The sequence below is a fragment of the Rana temporaria genome, chromosome 13 (assembly GCF_905171775.1).
Source record: "Rana temporaria chromosome 13, aRanTem1.1, whole genome shotgun sequence".
Lineage (NCBI taxonomy): Eukaryota > Metazoa > Chordata > Amphibia > Anura > Ranidae > Rana > Rana temporaria.
The window spans coordinates 77473393-77489405 of NC_053501.1; positions in this window are offsets into that span (position 1 = coordinate 77473393).

The following is a 16013-nucleotide window of genomic DNA, read 5'->3' on the forward strand; positions in this document are numbered from 1 at the left end:
CCTTAAATTTTCAGCTTTCTTCGCTGTTGCATTTTAAATGACAATTACGTGGTCATGCAACACTGTACCCAAACTAAATAGTTAGCATTTTGTTTCCACAAATAAAGCCTTCTTTTGTTGGTATTTGATCACCACTGGGGTTTTTAAAACAAACAAATGTAAAAAAAATACAGATTTTTTTTCTGTTTTAAAATAGTCAATAAGTATGTTTTTTCTCCTTCACTGATGGGCACTGATAAGGTGGCACTGATGAGGCACTAATATGCAGCACTGATGGGTGACACTGGGCACTAAAAGGCCGAACTGATGGGCAATTATAGGTGACACTGGGCACTTCGAGGTGGCACTGATGAGAAGGCACTGGTAAGCATTACTGATGGGCACCTCTATTGAGCACTGATTTGCACCTCTAATGGGCACTGATTGGCAACTCTGGTCCTGGGTGGGCATCCCAGGTGGGCATCGTGGGGGGGGCTTCACTGATGATCAGCGCAGACCCCCCTGGTCAGGAAAGGAGCCGATCGGCTCTCCTCCACTTGCGTCTGTCATTCTAATTTGAGGAAAACCCGATAAATGTCTCTTCCTGTTTACACTGTGATCAGCTGATTGGAGTCAGCTGATCACATGGTAAAGAGCCTCAGACTGACACACCACACCAACAATCGCCACAGGCACACAATCGCGGCATATCCTGCTGGGCGTCAAATGATGTCCAGTCAGGATAGCTTAACCACTTTGCACACATCATTCTGCTATATGGTGGGCGGAAAATGGTTACAATATGGCAAATGGAATGTGTTGTGTTTTGATTGGGTTTGCATCTAATCACTTTTAGGGATTGTCGGTCACTGCTGGACGTGCAGATATGTTAAACACCAGGTTCATCTGCAAGTACCTAAATACAGCCAGTTAAAGTGGAACTAAAGGCAAAATGGTTAAGTTTTGGATAGAGGGGAGAGGGATTAGAACACCTTTCAGTTTTTATTGCTTTCCGTGTTCCTGTTAGAGAGTTTCATACTCTATTTGTTTTGTTTTGGGATGTTCCCAGATAAAAGAGGGGAAATCTTTCAAAGTGAATACTAGTTCTGGTGACCTGGGGGGCCCCAAGAGATTCCCACAATTTTCAGGGATTTCCTCTCACTTTGTTTTGGCTGTGGGACTGGAAGTAATGGTACATCTCTCCAATGGGACAAAAATGCCAAAATGTAAACTTAAATTTTATTAGCTTAATTAAACTTAAGCTAACCAAAAAGTCTCTCTGAATTTCTCTGAAGTAGCCCATTGAAAATTATCCCCTATAGCAGTGGTTCTCAACCTCAGACCTCAAGTACCCCCAACGGGGCATGTTTTGGGAACTTCCCTTACATAAAATAGCTCTTATCAATACCATGTCATTTATATTGATTTAAAGGGTGGGGGTACTTGTGGACTGAGGTTGAGAACCCCTGCCCTATAGAAACCACAGCTTCCTCAAATCGGAGGGAACTGTTGGCAGTCCAGAGGGCTCTGGAAGGCTTTCACTTGGAGATGAAAGGTCAACAACTTCAGATTTGGTTGGACAACAGTACGGTTTCTAACCTCAACAAGCAAGGGTGCATGAGAAGTCGGGCACTTCAGACAATACCTAAAACATTCTGCCATGGGCAGAGGTAAACCTTGCCTCAATTTCTGCCATTTACTTAAAGGCTACTCTAGAATTTTTTAGTAGACTATGTCGGCAGTCAGCTAGTGAGGCAGGACGACTGGTCACTCTAGCCAGAAGTGTTTTCAGCTATCACTTTTCTCAGAACCTGATATATCAGGCAATGGGGATAGATATCGCGGCAAATCCTTGGGCTTTCCGATTCTGCTATGCTTTTCCCAGTCAAGTTTATTCCAGAAGTCCTCCGGAAATTTCAGTCGGAAAAGACCAACCTGATTCTAGTGGCCCCCCTCTGGCCCTGGTTCTTACTACAATCCCTAGCCTCCGGCCCTCAAGTTTTTCTTCCAGAGAGGGAGGATTTAATATTGCTGGGTCCGGTGTTGCACCCCCAGGTGTTGTCTCTAAACCAGGCAGCTTAGCATCTGATGAGCAGTTGCTAAAGTCTCCGGGTTTCTAGGACAAAGTTGTTCAGATCTTGGACAACTGCCATAAGCCAGTTACGAGGGCAATCTATTCAAACATCTAAAAAAAAGTTTAACTCTTGGATGTTTTAGCATTAATGTAATTTCCCGTGACATTCCATCAGTCTTGGATTTCTTTCAGGATAGTGCTGATCAGGGCCCAGAAAAGTTCATATTGCTGTGCTTGGTGTTTTCCTCCAGGTTTCTCTGTTTTAAAGACCCTGTGGTAGCTAGGATGATGCCGGAAGTGATCAGATCCTGTCCATGGGATTTGTCTCCGGTCCTTCAGACACTAGTTTTACGTTTTGAGCCCCTGGAAGGTTCATCAATCAAGCTTCTTATGGTGAAGACCGTTTTTCTTGTTGTTTACATGTTGTTTTTAGCGAAATGTAAGCTTTTGATAAGGGAACCATTTATTGAAGATAGTGGTGTGCTAAAGACAGACCCAGGGTTTCTACCAAAGGTAACCTTCTCTTTTCACAGGTCCCAGGACATAGTGTTGCCTACTTTCTGTAATTTCAGTTTTTCTATCTTCATTAGACATTATTGTCTCCTTTCCAGTCATGAACAGACGTTTAGATGCAAGGTCCTCCAGGCAGTGGTCTCTCCCTAGGCTTGTAATTTCTTGTTGTCCTGGAAGACGACTCAAGAAATCCAGAGTTAGACTTGCTAAGTAACTCCATTTCTGGGAATCTTACAGCACAGATGTATTTCCCACCCATATAGGCATTGGTTATGTATCTGAGTTTTTATATTTTGTAGTGCTGTCCTACAGTCCTTTTAGAACTGTTTTACAACAGGTTGGCTAATCTCACAAAAGTGAGATGAACCACATTGTTGAAAACTCAGGAAGTGGCAACTTTACATCTCTGAAGGTTCCACCGCTAGAACCCCAGTCTTTTTTTACACCCCCTCTCAAGGAGGTTGTATATGTGGATTGGGCACACTCTGACAAAGTGTCTGCTCCACCAGATTTGCTCAGCTATACCCTATGGAGGGGGAATGCACTTAAAAGATACGTGTGTGACTCAGAGAGCGGCTGCTCCTTCTACTTCGACTCATACTTCCACGAGGAAACGTTTTCACCACTTTCAGATTAGGTCCCCTAAAGCCAATCCTCAGAGCCAATTCTCTTAGAGACCGTCTCGGTATTCACCCCGGAGGCGAGCATGGGAGGAAGTGACAAGTGAAATAGAGAGCAGGAGGTCTTGGGTGCATCGAAGAGAACACTTTATTTTTAGACTAGGTTAGTGATGTAGTTGGGGGCCAAGTTGTGAATGGCTTGGTAAGGTATTAGTATTTTTTATTAAATGTGTTGGGTAAGTGGCAGCCATTGCAGGGATTGCCAGAGATGCTAAGCAGTTTGTAAGGTGGATGAGTCTGGCAGCAGCATGCATGATGGACTGAATAGGGGATGGCCTATTTAAAGTTCAGGACTACACCTAGCACCCTGGCATGCAGGGATGGATTGTTGGTTGTGCAATTGCTCTTGATAGAGCAGTTAGGGGAAAGGGGCATGTGGGGGATGAAATATGAGCTTGATTTTGGACAGGTTGCGTTTAAGAAAAGGGTGTGACATGCAGACTGATATGTCGGTTAGTAAATTAGTGATATTGAAAGCCATGGGAGGCTATCAGCTGACCATGGGAGGAGGTGTAGATCGAGAATAGGAGGGGTCCAAGAACAGAACCTTGGGGGTCCATTGTTTTTTGCTGTTAGTAAGTCATTTGTGAGTTTTAGGAGAGCAGTTTCTGTGGAGTGTTGCTGTTTATACTTGAATCTTTTTACGTATCTGAAGTCAAACAGGGATGTTCATCCTATGTTGGATGTCAAGTATCTCCACATATTTCTGCAGGTCAGAGTGAGAGGATTTAGCTAATCTTCCCTCCATAGCCCCCTGAAAACCTTCCCTCCCCCCCCCCCGGCGTTTAGCGACCATGGTTAATCTGCAATATTCTGCAGAATCCATTTGGGATCTGAGGCGATCTGCCGCAATACTACCAGCCATCACCAAAAAAGCCCTAAAAATTGAACAACTTTTGAGAATCGATCGACGATCGACTGTCAAAAATTTCAGCCATTTGCCCCAGCCTAAGCACATATCATGTGCTTTGATCAACACAAGATCGGCAGTAAAACACCGATTAGAAATCTATGATTTCATTCTACAAAACGATTTAGACTGCCTCTTTATTACAGAGAGCTGGCTCACAGCTGACTGTAACACCATTCTAGGCGAACTGGTGCCAGAAAACTATCGCATTATAACCGAAAACAGAGTGGGGCAAAGAGGAGGAGGTCTGGTAGTGATCCACAAGACTAACCTCGCGATCACTAAACCAAGCCTTCAAAACCCCCTTCCATTCATGGAAACCCTCACTCTGCAACTAGAAACAAATCCCCAGGAGACCGTCCGTATTCTACTCTGCTATAGATCACCTGGTCCAAAATCGCAGCTTACATCATCATTGACGGAGTTTATCTCCACTTACACCCTTAACAGCAAACACCTGTTGCTGCTTGGGGACTTCAATCTCTGGGCCAATTCTTCACAGGATCCCGTGGCCGACGCCTGTATCGATCACCTGGAAGGATTAGGGCTACAGCAATCAGTATGTGGGCCCACACATACTTCAGGTCACACGCTCGATCTTATTTTCAGACAAGATCTGGAAATAAACATTTTGGAAAATGAACCGTTGCCATGGACAGATCACCATGCAATTAAATTCATAATTTCCAAAATCCCCCCCTTAACAAAAACATCAAAACCAGTGACAACACACTGGACTAGATGTCAGAAGAAGCTCCATTCGGAACTCTTCAAAACCACATTAAGAGAAAAAATAAAATCGATTCACCCTCATCAAACGGCCTCAGAAACACTGGATGCCATAAACACAGCACTATCACAGTCAGCCGACTTGATAGCTCCGAAACGTAAAACCTGCATCCAGAAAAACACCTCTAGCTGGTTTAATAACCAGCTGTCGCTATTGAAAGCAAGAGCGCAGAAGGGCGGACGCTGCCTGGAAAATAAACTCTTCAGAAGAAAACCTCACCATCTACAAGGCAACAACAAGAAAATAACCAAAAATAAATTTTCAAAGCCAAGAAAAATTATTTTTCCAAGGCTATCAACAGCGCCCTAAACCGCCCCCGCGAACTCTTCAAGATGGTCACTCAGACCATGAATCCCGTCTGTCTTGAAGCCCCCAATTCAGACACCCAAGAGTTCTGCAATGAATTGTCGGATTACTTCATTAATAAAATTGAGGGAATCCGTGAAAGCATTCAGCAAAACAACACCCCCCTAAACCCCCCCCCCCCCGCAATTATTCACCCAACACCCACAGAAATTCACCACAATCAGGAAAGTTCACTCTAGAACCCATCTCCATCGATGCCACAAAAAATATCATTGGTACTTTGCGAAATAGCACAGCGCCAAATGATATCATTCCCACCAAACTGCTGAAGGAATGCGCCGACATCCTGGCACCTCCTATCACGCAGCTTATAAACCAGTCTTTCAAGGAGGGCATAGTGCCCCCCCCCAGTTGAAAGAGGGCATAATCCAACCCATCTTGAAGAAACCCACCTTAGACCCCAAGGACCCACTTCATCGCCGTCCCATAACAGGCCTAAACGTTCTCTCCAAGGTCATGGAGAAAGTAGTGGTACAACAGCTGCAACAGCATCTAGATACCCACAGCCTACTTGATCCATTTTAATCTGGCTTCCGTCCCAGACACGGTACGGAAACAGCATTACTCAAAATATGGGACGACGCTCTCGAGGCCGCAGACGAAGGAGAATCTTGTCTCCTGGTTCTGTTGGACCTAAGCGCTGCCTTCGACACTGTAGACCACAAACTATTACTGACTCGGCTAGCTGACGTAGCCAAAGTCGCAGAAGGTGATTTATCTTGGTTCTCCTCTTTTTTGGAAAACCGGTCACAAACGGTGAAATTGGGACCCTTCACTTCTGAGAAACGCACGGTATCGTACGGAGTCCCTCACGGATCGCCTCTATCGCCGGTGCTGTTTAACATCTATCTTCCAAAAACTGCTTTATCACTCATATGCAGACGACACGCAACTGTATTTCCGCATTTGCAACAAAAAGGATCACCACCTCAATCTAGAGACATGCCTCTCTTTGATAGAAGACTGGATGACAAAGAGTTATCTTAAACTCAACGGAGCGAAAACAGAACTTCTCCTGTTTCATGCCAAGCGTATGAATCAACCTGCAACAACTTGGTCCCCCCCGCCCATTCTGGGCAAAATCATCACCCCTAGCGCCAAAGTCAAAAGTCTCGGAGTCATCTTTGACTCCTACATGACATTGGACGCACAAATAGGGTCAGTAGTCAGCGGATCTCACCATCTGCTGCGCCTACTACGCAAACGTACTCCTTTTATTCCCAAAGAAGACATATCGGCCGTGGTGGGAGCGATTGTAAACTCCAGATTGGATTATGCAAACGCCCTTTACCTCGGACTTCCAAAATACCAAATCGCTCGTCTGCAAGTCGTTCAAAATACGGCCGCCAGACTAGTGACTGGGAAAAAACCTTGGGAATCAATCTCACCTTCACTGAGATCCCTTCATTGGTTGCCAGTAAAGGACAGAATTGTTTTTAAAGCACTCTGTCTAACGCATAGATGTATCCATGGGAATGCTCTCCATTATCTATGCGAAAAAATAAAAGCTCACAACTCCAATCGCGTTCTGCGATCCACCAACCAAAATCTGCTCCAGATACCGAAAGCCAATTACAAGTCCAAAGGAGAAAGAAGATTCGCGGTCCAGGGTCCCAGACTATGGAACGCTTTACCAACCAACATTCGGTTGGAGGAAAACCACTTAGCATTCAGGAGAAAGCTCAAGACGCATCTCTTTTGATATCAAAAGAGACAGGAACAACAAGCACCCAGAGGCGATTTAGTTTGCATGTGCCGCGCTATATAAGTTTTCATTCATTCATTCATTCAGAGTCTGTGTGTGCAGGGTACAGGGTGTAATCTTGCTTCATCCAGGGGATTTCCTGGCATCAGTGAATATAAGAGATGCTTACCTGCACCTCCTGATCTTTTCTCCTCGTCAAAAGTTCCTATAGTTTGCAGTGATAAGCTGTAATTTTCAATTTGTGGTCCTGCTGTTTGGACTGGCCACCGCTTCCTGAATGTTCCCAAAGGCCCTGGCCCCAGTTATGTGCATCCTAAGGACCAGATGTCTGGACAATCTGTTTCTCAGGGAACAATTCATTCATTGCCAGGGGAGCAATGTATCTCTCAGGTTACGCATTCTGGAGACATTTGGCTGGTTAATCGATCTCCAGAAATTGGTATTGGTTCCAGCTCGGTGATTAGAATATCCCGCCTACTCCTGGACACAGACCAGGCAAAGGTGATTCTCCCTCCAGAGAAGTGCTTTCTATTGATAAATAGGGTGTCTCCTCTCAGGAATCCTGAGGTATCCCTCAATTTGTCTCTGCATGAAAGTTTTGGGGAAGCTGATGGCCTTGGTTCCCTTTTGCTCGGTTCCATTCCAGACCTCTGCAGTTCTGAGGGCATGTGATGGACAGTTGTACTTTCCTGCTGCCTTTGTTTTCTGGACTAGTGAATGTCTCTCCAGAGGTTAGGGCCAGGGAAGTTGTTTCTTCCCTTTTCTGGAAAGGTGCTGATGACAAACACAGCTTTACAGAATGGGAGGGAAAAGCTGGATCACCTTTCAGTGCAAGGGACTTGGTCTCCATTAAGAATGATCCCTCCCTATTAATGTTTTGGTTATTTGGGGGGTATTTGTACTTTCCTGGCATGTTGGGGTCTCAAGAAATTTGTACTTCAGGTGTGATCAATTTTCAGAGATTGGCACCATAGCTTGTGGACTCTATAACTTTCACAAAGACCAAATAATATACACCGATTTTGATTATTTTTACCAAAGATGTGTAGCAGTATACATTTTGGGCAAAATTTATGAAGAAAAATTACTAATTTGCTAAATTTTACAGAAACTAAGAAAAATATTTTTTTTTTACAGAATTTTCTGTCTTTTTTCTTTTATAACGCAAAAAAATAAAAACACAGTGGTGATTAAATACCACCAAAAGAAAGCTCCTATATGTGGGGGGGGGGGGGAAGGACAAACATTTCATATGGGTACAGGATTGCATGACTGAGTAATTGTCATTCAAAATGTGAGAGCACCGAAAGCTGAAAATTGGTCTGGTTAGGAAGGGGGTTTAAGTGCCCAGTGGTCAAATGGTTAAGTTGTTTGACTGTGCTATTTTATAGTCTACATTTTGGGTTTGATTAACACTATTGAAGGCCTTAGTTTGCCATTCTTGACTATTGAGTTACCAGATCACTGTGGAAAATCACCCAGTAAACAAACTTTCTGTTTACTACATTTGTGTCTGTTTTACTGTGTTTGCAAGTACACTGTTTGCTAGGTGTGCCAGAGGGGCTGGGCCTGTTCCTTGGGGTTAAGAGGCAGAGTAATGGACTGAACAAATTTAAGCAGCTCCTTCGGGGGAATTGCTACAAAAAGATTAAAGGCCAAAATGTTTTCTACTACATTTCTTTGGTAAAAATAACCCAAATCAGTGTATGTTGGTTAGTGTGTGTAAAAGTTATAGAGTCTAGAAACTGACATATACATGATATATACTGTATATTTGAAAATTGAGCAAGCCTGATTTATTGTCTGCCGATCTCATGTCTTGAGGCCTGAAAATGCCAGGACAGTAAAAATAACCCCAAATGACCTGTTTAGGAAAAGTAGATAGTCCAAGCTATTTAGTACGAGGCATAGTGAGTTTTTTTAAGTTGTTTTTTGTCACAATTTTTTTTTTTTTTCAAAATTCTTTATTCACAACAGAAGGCGCGTCCACACAGACCACAACAACAATGTTAACATGACGACATCCACAGGTACATATACATAACCTAGGCAGGCACTTGTGTCTTTGGAAACGAACATATTTACACAACAGAGTTCCCACTGGGCCCAATTCCTCAGGTGGTGTGGGTCTTAGGCGGTCCGTGCAATACACATGCTGTTCATCCCCCGCGTCACATCCACACTGGTATCGCCATCCGATCACTGTACACCTACAGGATGTAATGTATTAACTAGGATCCGCGCACCCGCCTCTCTTTTTCCAATATCCAAAAGAGTTAGAGGGAAAAAAGAGAAGCAAAAGCATCTTAGGAATCTCCCGGGAGAGCAGAGAGGGGGAATCCCCAAATAAATGGTCTTCCAGGGAAAAGATAGAAAGTAAAGAAGAGAGCATGGGGGGGGGGGGAGGATGTGCAGCTCGCGAGCAGGGGTCACCGTATTTTTTTAAATCGGTCTCCCAGCCTATCAGGACAGCGGGTCAGATCGCTCGTTTTCAGAGGGTGGATTCCAGTCTGAGGTTCTAAGTTAGTCCCCTAAGGGCATGTCCTTCCTCTGAGTAAGTGTAGATGTTCCATAGTTGCCAAGTCTGTGTGTATAACTCATATCTGTCTTGGTTTGTGAGAATCAGGTCTTCCATCCTGTTAATATCATCTACTTTCCGTAGCCACATGGCAACGGTTGGTGGGTTCGGGGATTTCCAGCAAAGTGGGATACACGCTTTGGCTGCGTCCAGAAGGTGTCGAGTAACTGATTTCTTGTAAATGCGTGTGGGGATATCATTGGCATGTAACAAAGTACGCCGGATCGTCTGGGATCTGGCGGCTTGTACATTTCTGTGATATCCGCTTAACCTCTCCACCCAAAAGGGTGTCAGCCGCGGACATGACCAAAAGATGTGAAGCAAGGTGCCTGTCTCCAATTGACAACGCCAGCAAAGATCTGATGCTGTCTGGAAGCGTGTACTGAGAAGGGCCGGAGTCCGGTACCATCGCGTCATGATTTTGTAGTTTGTCTCTTGAACCTTAGTGCATATAGAGGATTTGTGTACAAACGTCAGTATTTTTCTTACTAGGGAATGTGCAGCGTAGATCGCATTTCCATTTAGCAATGCATGGGATTTTGTGTCCCTCTGTCGGCGTGACCAGGATGGTATGTACAATAGAGCGTGCGGCAGCACACCCGAGTCTGAGCACAGCTCCTTCAATGTGGTAAGAGCGTGACTTTCCGTCACGGGGGGGGGCATGGTGTGTAGGAAGTGATTAAGTTGGTTGGCTCTCAAAAAGTCTAATTGGTAGCGACCCCTCGGGTCCATCAGTTCCTTCATTGTTTTCCAACGCCCCGCTAAAGTTAGATGCCTGGAATGTCCCAGCGTCCCGCAGGGCTCGAAATTTTGCGTCGTGTATACCTGGCTTGAATTGTGGGTTGCCCAGCACCGGGCGTAAGAGTAAGTTTCCCGACGACAAGCCAGCCTGTGACATCAACCTAGCGCAGATCTTTATCGTGTTCCCTATCAACGGGTGAGACCGCGTAGACTTGTGTAGTGTCGTGAGGCACCACGACGATCTCGACAGTAGGGTTCCGCTCTGCGCTTGTTCCAGACGTGGCCACAGTTTAGTGTCCCCATGCCTACACCAATCTATGAGGCGGTTCAGGTGTGCTGCATGATAATATGTACGAATCTTCGGCATAGCCAATCCAACATAGTGTTTGGGCAGAGATAATGTAGACCTGTGTATCCTAGGGTGTCTCCCAGCCCACAGGAAGGTCCTAAACATGGCTTGGACCTGCTTAAAGTAGTCCGCCGGTATATGTATTGGGAGGGCCTGAAGAAGGTATAAAAATTTGGGTAATATGGGCATTTTGAGAATGTTGCATCTACTGAACCATGAATGGAGTCCGGAGGTCCACTGGTCTAGCAATTTTTGGACAGATTTAAGCAGTGGCGGGAAATTCAGTTTAAAAATTTGGGAGAAGGACGGTGGTATCTGCGTGCCCAAATAAGTCAGGGCAGTGTCAGTCCAATGTAGATTTAAGCTACTTCGAAGGCGTGTTAGGCGCGGACTCGAGATCCCCACCCCCATTGCCATCGATTTGCCCAGATTGATTTTCAAATTTTCCCATAGTCATCAAATTCACGCATTAGGTTAGGTAGGGACACTACAGGGTTCGTCAATGAGAATAGCATATCATCTGCAGAGACCTTATATTCTCCGTCACCTATCTGAATTCCCGAAATATACGAGTTCAGCCGAACGCGTCTCAGGAAAGGCTCTAGGGAAAGAGCGAATAGGAGGGGCGACAGGGGGCAGCCCTGTTGTGTCCCATTCGCAATCGCCTCCAACAACACCCCGTTCGCCCTAACTTTCGCTGCCGGGTTTGTGTAAACTGCGGTTATCCAGTTAAGCATCTTGTGACCCAGCCCTATATGTCGCAATGTAGCGAACATGAACTGCCAACTGACACGATCGAACGCCTTTACGGCGTTCATGCCCACAATAACGCATGGGGTCTTTGTAGTATTCGCGGCGTGCAATAAGTTCAAGACTGTGGCGGTATTGTCCCGAGCTTCCCTGGTCGGGACAAACCCCACTTGGTCCAGGTGTATGAGGGTGGGCAGATGTTGTTGCATTCTAGTCGCAAGAATTTTGGTGAAGATTTTGAGGTCAACATTCAGCAATGAAATAGGGCGGTAACTACCGCATTGGCTCGGGTCTTTCCCGTCTTTAGGGATGACTGCTATCTGTGCCTGTAGAGTAGATATATGTAACTTCGCCCCCGTGCTGAGATTGTTAAACAGGGATACCAAGTGGGGGCCTAAGGAAGGGAGCAGTGTCTTATAGTAGGTGACGGTCAGGCCATCTGGACCCGTGTCAGCCCAGCTGGGGAGGGGTTGTCGGGTGGAAGTGCTGGAGTTAGAGAGTGTGGAGGCTGTCGGGGCCCAAAGGGAGTTCCCCATTCTGGAGAGGGGATGACCTTGGGCTGGGGCTCAAGTGCATACAGGAGAAGAGAAAAGATCCTGGAGGAGAGGCACATGAGAGAGCAAGGAAAGAACAGTGGGAGAGAACACTGCTAAGAGAGGGAGTTCAACTGGTTGCAACCAAGAGAGCTGGTGAGTGAAGCACAGTTGGAAGGACTGGGGAGGCACGCCTGAGAGAACTGGGAGTTTGCAGTTTTGAGATGGGTACAGAAGAGTACCAGAAGAGTGGACTGCAGGAAGGGCAGTGGAGAGATGTCAATGCAGCCGGGCTGGCTGGCAGGGCCTGAAGAGACCTATCTGGGATTGGTAGCTGAATGGAGGACAGTTAGCACGTGAACTTTTTCTACACCATGGGGGCCCAAGGCCTCTGCCCGCAAAAGGCTGGCTAAGTTAGTGTTAGACCTAACCATGAAGTGCTAGCTAGTCTGGAGGAATAATAGTCTGCTGGAGGAGTAACGTTATGCAGCAAGTGAAGTGCTGGAGGAGTGACGGAAAAAGAGGTCTTGAGCAAGTGTTTGTGCTGCAGAGAAGACTGGAGTGTACAGTATATACTGGAGTGTATATAGAAGTCCCAATCAAGTGGTGCTAAATTCATTTTGGACATCTTATAACTATCCTTTACCCATCCAAGTTTAATCTCCTTGAATAAAAACAAATAAAAAAAACAAAGCTTATCCTTGTCTCTGAGTGACTGAGAGATGGATGTCTGTTTGGTCAGGCTGTCAGGTGAACCACAGTAATAAGAAAACCCTACAGGGGCATGGCTACATATGCATCTAATTTCCTGACTACCTATCATATTTCTTGAGTCCCTAAAGTGCCGGGAGGGGGAAAAACTTCAAGGTACAATGCCTTGAAAAGGTATTCATACCCCTTGACATTTTCCACATTTTGTCATGTTACAACCAAAATTGTAAATGTATTTTATTGGGATTTTATGTGATAGACCTACACAAAGTGGCACATAATTGTGAAGTGGAAGGAAAATGATAAATGTTTTTTCAAATTGTTTACAAATAAATATCTGAAAAGTGGGGGGGGCATTTGTATTTGGCCCCCTTTACTCCAATACTCCTTACTAAAATCTAGTGGAACCAATTGCCTTCAGACGTCACCTACATAGTTAATAGAGTCCACCTGTGTCTAATTTATTCTCAGTATAAATACAGCTGTTCTCTGAAGCCCTCAGAGATTTGTTAGAGGACATAATTGAACAAACAGCATCATGAAGGCCAAGGAACACACCAGACAGGCCAGGGATAAGTTGTGGAGAAGTTTAAAGCAGGTTTAGGTTATAAAAAAATATCCCAAGCTTTGAACATCTCACGGAGCACTGTTCAATCCATCATTGGAAAATAGAAAGAGTATGGCATAACTGCAAACCTTCCAAGACATTAAGCAGCCAAGAGCCCAATGGTAACTCTGCAGGAGTTGCAGAGATCCACAGCTCAGGTGGAAGAATCTGTCCACAGGACAACTATTAGTCGTGCACGCCATAAATCTGGTATTTATGGAAGAGTGGCAAGAAGAAAGCCTTTGTTGAAGTCCCGTTTGCAGTTTTCAAGAAGCCATGTGGGGGGACACAGCAAACATGTGGATGAAGATGCTCTGGTCAGATGAGACCAAAGTTGAACTTTTTGGCCTAAAAGCAAAACGCTATGTGTGGCAGAAAACTAAGGCCCCGTACACACGTCCGAGAAACTCGACGGGCAAAACACACAGTTTTGCTCGTCGAGTTCCTTGTGAAGCCGCCGAGGATCTCGGTGAGCCAAGTTTCCTCATTGACTAACGAGGAAATAGAGAACATGTTCTCTATTTGGCCCGACGAGATCCTTGTCGGTTTCCTCGGCCAAAAGTGTACACACGACCGGGTTTCTCAGCGGAATACAGCTCCGATCGAGTTTCTGGCTGAATTCTGCCGAGAAACTCGGTCTTGTGTACGGGGCCTCACAGTGCACATCACCCTGCCGTGAAACATGGTGAAGATGGTCAGAGTTGATGGGAAGATGGATGGAGCCAAATACAGGGAAATCTTATGCCGCATACACACCATCACTTTATGTGATGAAAAAAAACGACACTTTCTGTGAAGTAAAAAATGACGTTTTTGAAACTTCAATTTTCAAAGACGAAGTTGCCTACACACCATCGTTTTCTTGCAAAGTGATCTTGCAAAGCGAGGTTACGTTCCACCACGTTTTACCATTGAAGCTTGCTTCATAAGTAGCTTCTGGGCATGCGTGGATGAAAAAACGTCTTAGAAAACGACGTTTTTTGCTACACACGGTCAATTTCTGTGAAGTAAAAAGTGCACTTTTGAAAAACGACACATAAAATTGAAGCATGCTTCAATTTTTTTTGGTCGTTTTTTACAAGACATAAAACGACGTTTTCCCCCACACACAGTCAATTAAAGTGACGTTTTTAAAAACGTCATTTTTTTTCATCACATAAAGTGATGGTGTGTACGGGGCATTAGAAGAAGGCCTGTTAGAGCCTGAAAAAGACTCGAGACTGGGGCAAAGGTTCACATTCCAGCAGGACAAGGACCCTAAACACACAGTCAGAGCTACAATGGAATGGTTTAGATCAAAGCATATTCATGTGTTAGAATTGCCCAGTCAAAGTCCAGATCTAAATCCAATTGACAATCTGTGGCAAGACTTGAAAATTGCCGTTTACAGACGCTCCCCATCCAATCTGACAGAGCTTGAGCTATTTTGCAAAGAAGAATGGGCAAAAATGTCACTCTCTAGATGTGCAAAGCTGGAAGAGACATACCCAAAAAGACTTGCAGCTGCAATTGCAGCAAAAGGTGGTTCTACAAAGTATTGACTCAAGGGGCTGAATACAAATGCACGCCACACTTTTCACATATTTATTTATTTGGAAAAAAAAAAATTAAAACCATTTATCATTTTTCTTCCACTTCACAATTATGTGTCACTTTGTGTTGGTCAATCACATAAAATCCCAATAAAATACATTTACGTTTTTGGTTGTAACATGACAAAATGTGGGAAATTTCAAGGGGTATGAATACTTTTTCAAGACACTATGTTCTGAAAGGCATAATGAGTCTTTTGAAAATTGTCTTTTACAACTGTAGCAGCCTGCTACTTTCTGGCCGGCGCTGCTTTTAATTTAGAGGGTAGTCTGAGAGTTAGTTGACTCAGACTGTATGTTTTTTAATACATTTGGGCCTCTGTTCCAGCCATGGCTGTACTGTAAGTAACCACTATTGTTGTCTGGGGCGTCGTTATCACTCCAGGCCAAGGGTGGCAGCAGTCAGGTCAAGGTGTTTTGGGTGTTCCCCCTTCAGCAGCCAATCGGAGGGAGCTGTGCATGCTGGGGAGGAGTACTTACAGTACAGACCAAAAGTTTGGACACACCTTCTCATTCAAAGAGTTTTCTTTATTTTCATGACTATGAAAATTGTAGATTCACACTGAAGGCATCAAAACTATGAATTAACACATGTGGAATTATACATAACAAAAAAGTGTGAAACCACTGAAAATATATTTCATATTCTAGGTTCTTCAAAGTAGCCACCTTTCGCTTTGATTACTGCTTTGCCCACTCTTGGTATTCTCTTGATGAGCTTCAAGAGGTAGCACCTCATCACTTCCCTTCTTGGTCAAATAGCCCTTACACAGCCTGGAGGTGTGTTTGGGGTCATTGTCCTGTTGAAAAATAAATGATGGTCCAACTAAACGCAAACCGGATGGAATAGCATGCCGCTGCAAGATACTGTGGTAGCCACAAACTAATATGCGCCTTAAAACAGGCTTCACCCCGCCGACGTAACTTGCCTAAGCCGGCGTAGGGTGGGCGCACATTTAGGCTGGACGCATGGTGGCGCTCCCATTGATCAGCCATTCAAATATGCAAATGAAGGAAATACGGCGATTCATGAACCTGCGTGCGCCCGACGCAGGCTACGCGAGGTGTGCGTAAGTTGTATGTCCGGCGTAAAGTTATTCCCCATAAAGGAGGTGCAACCCAGCAGCAGACATGC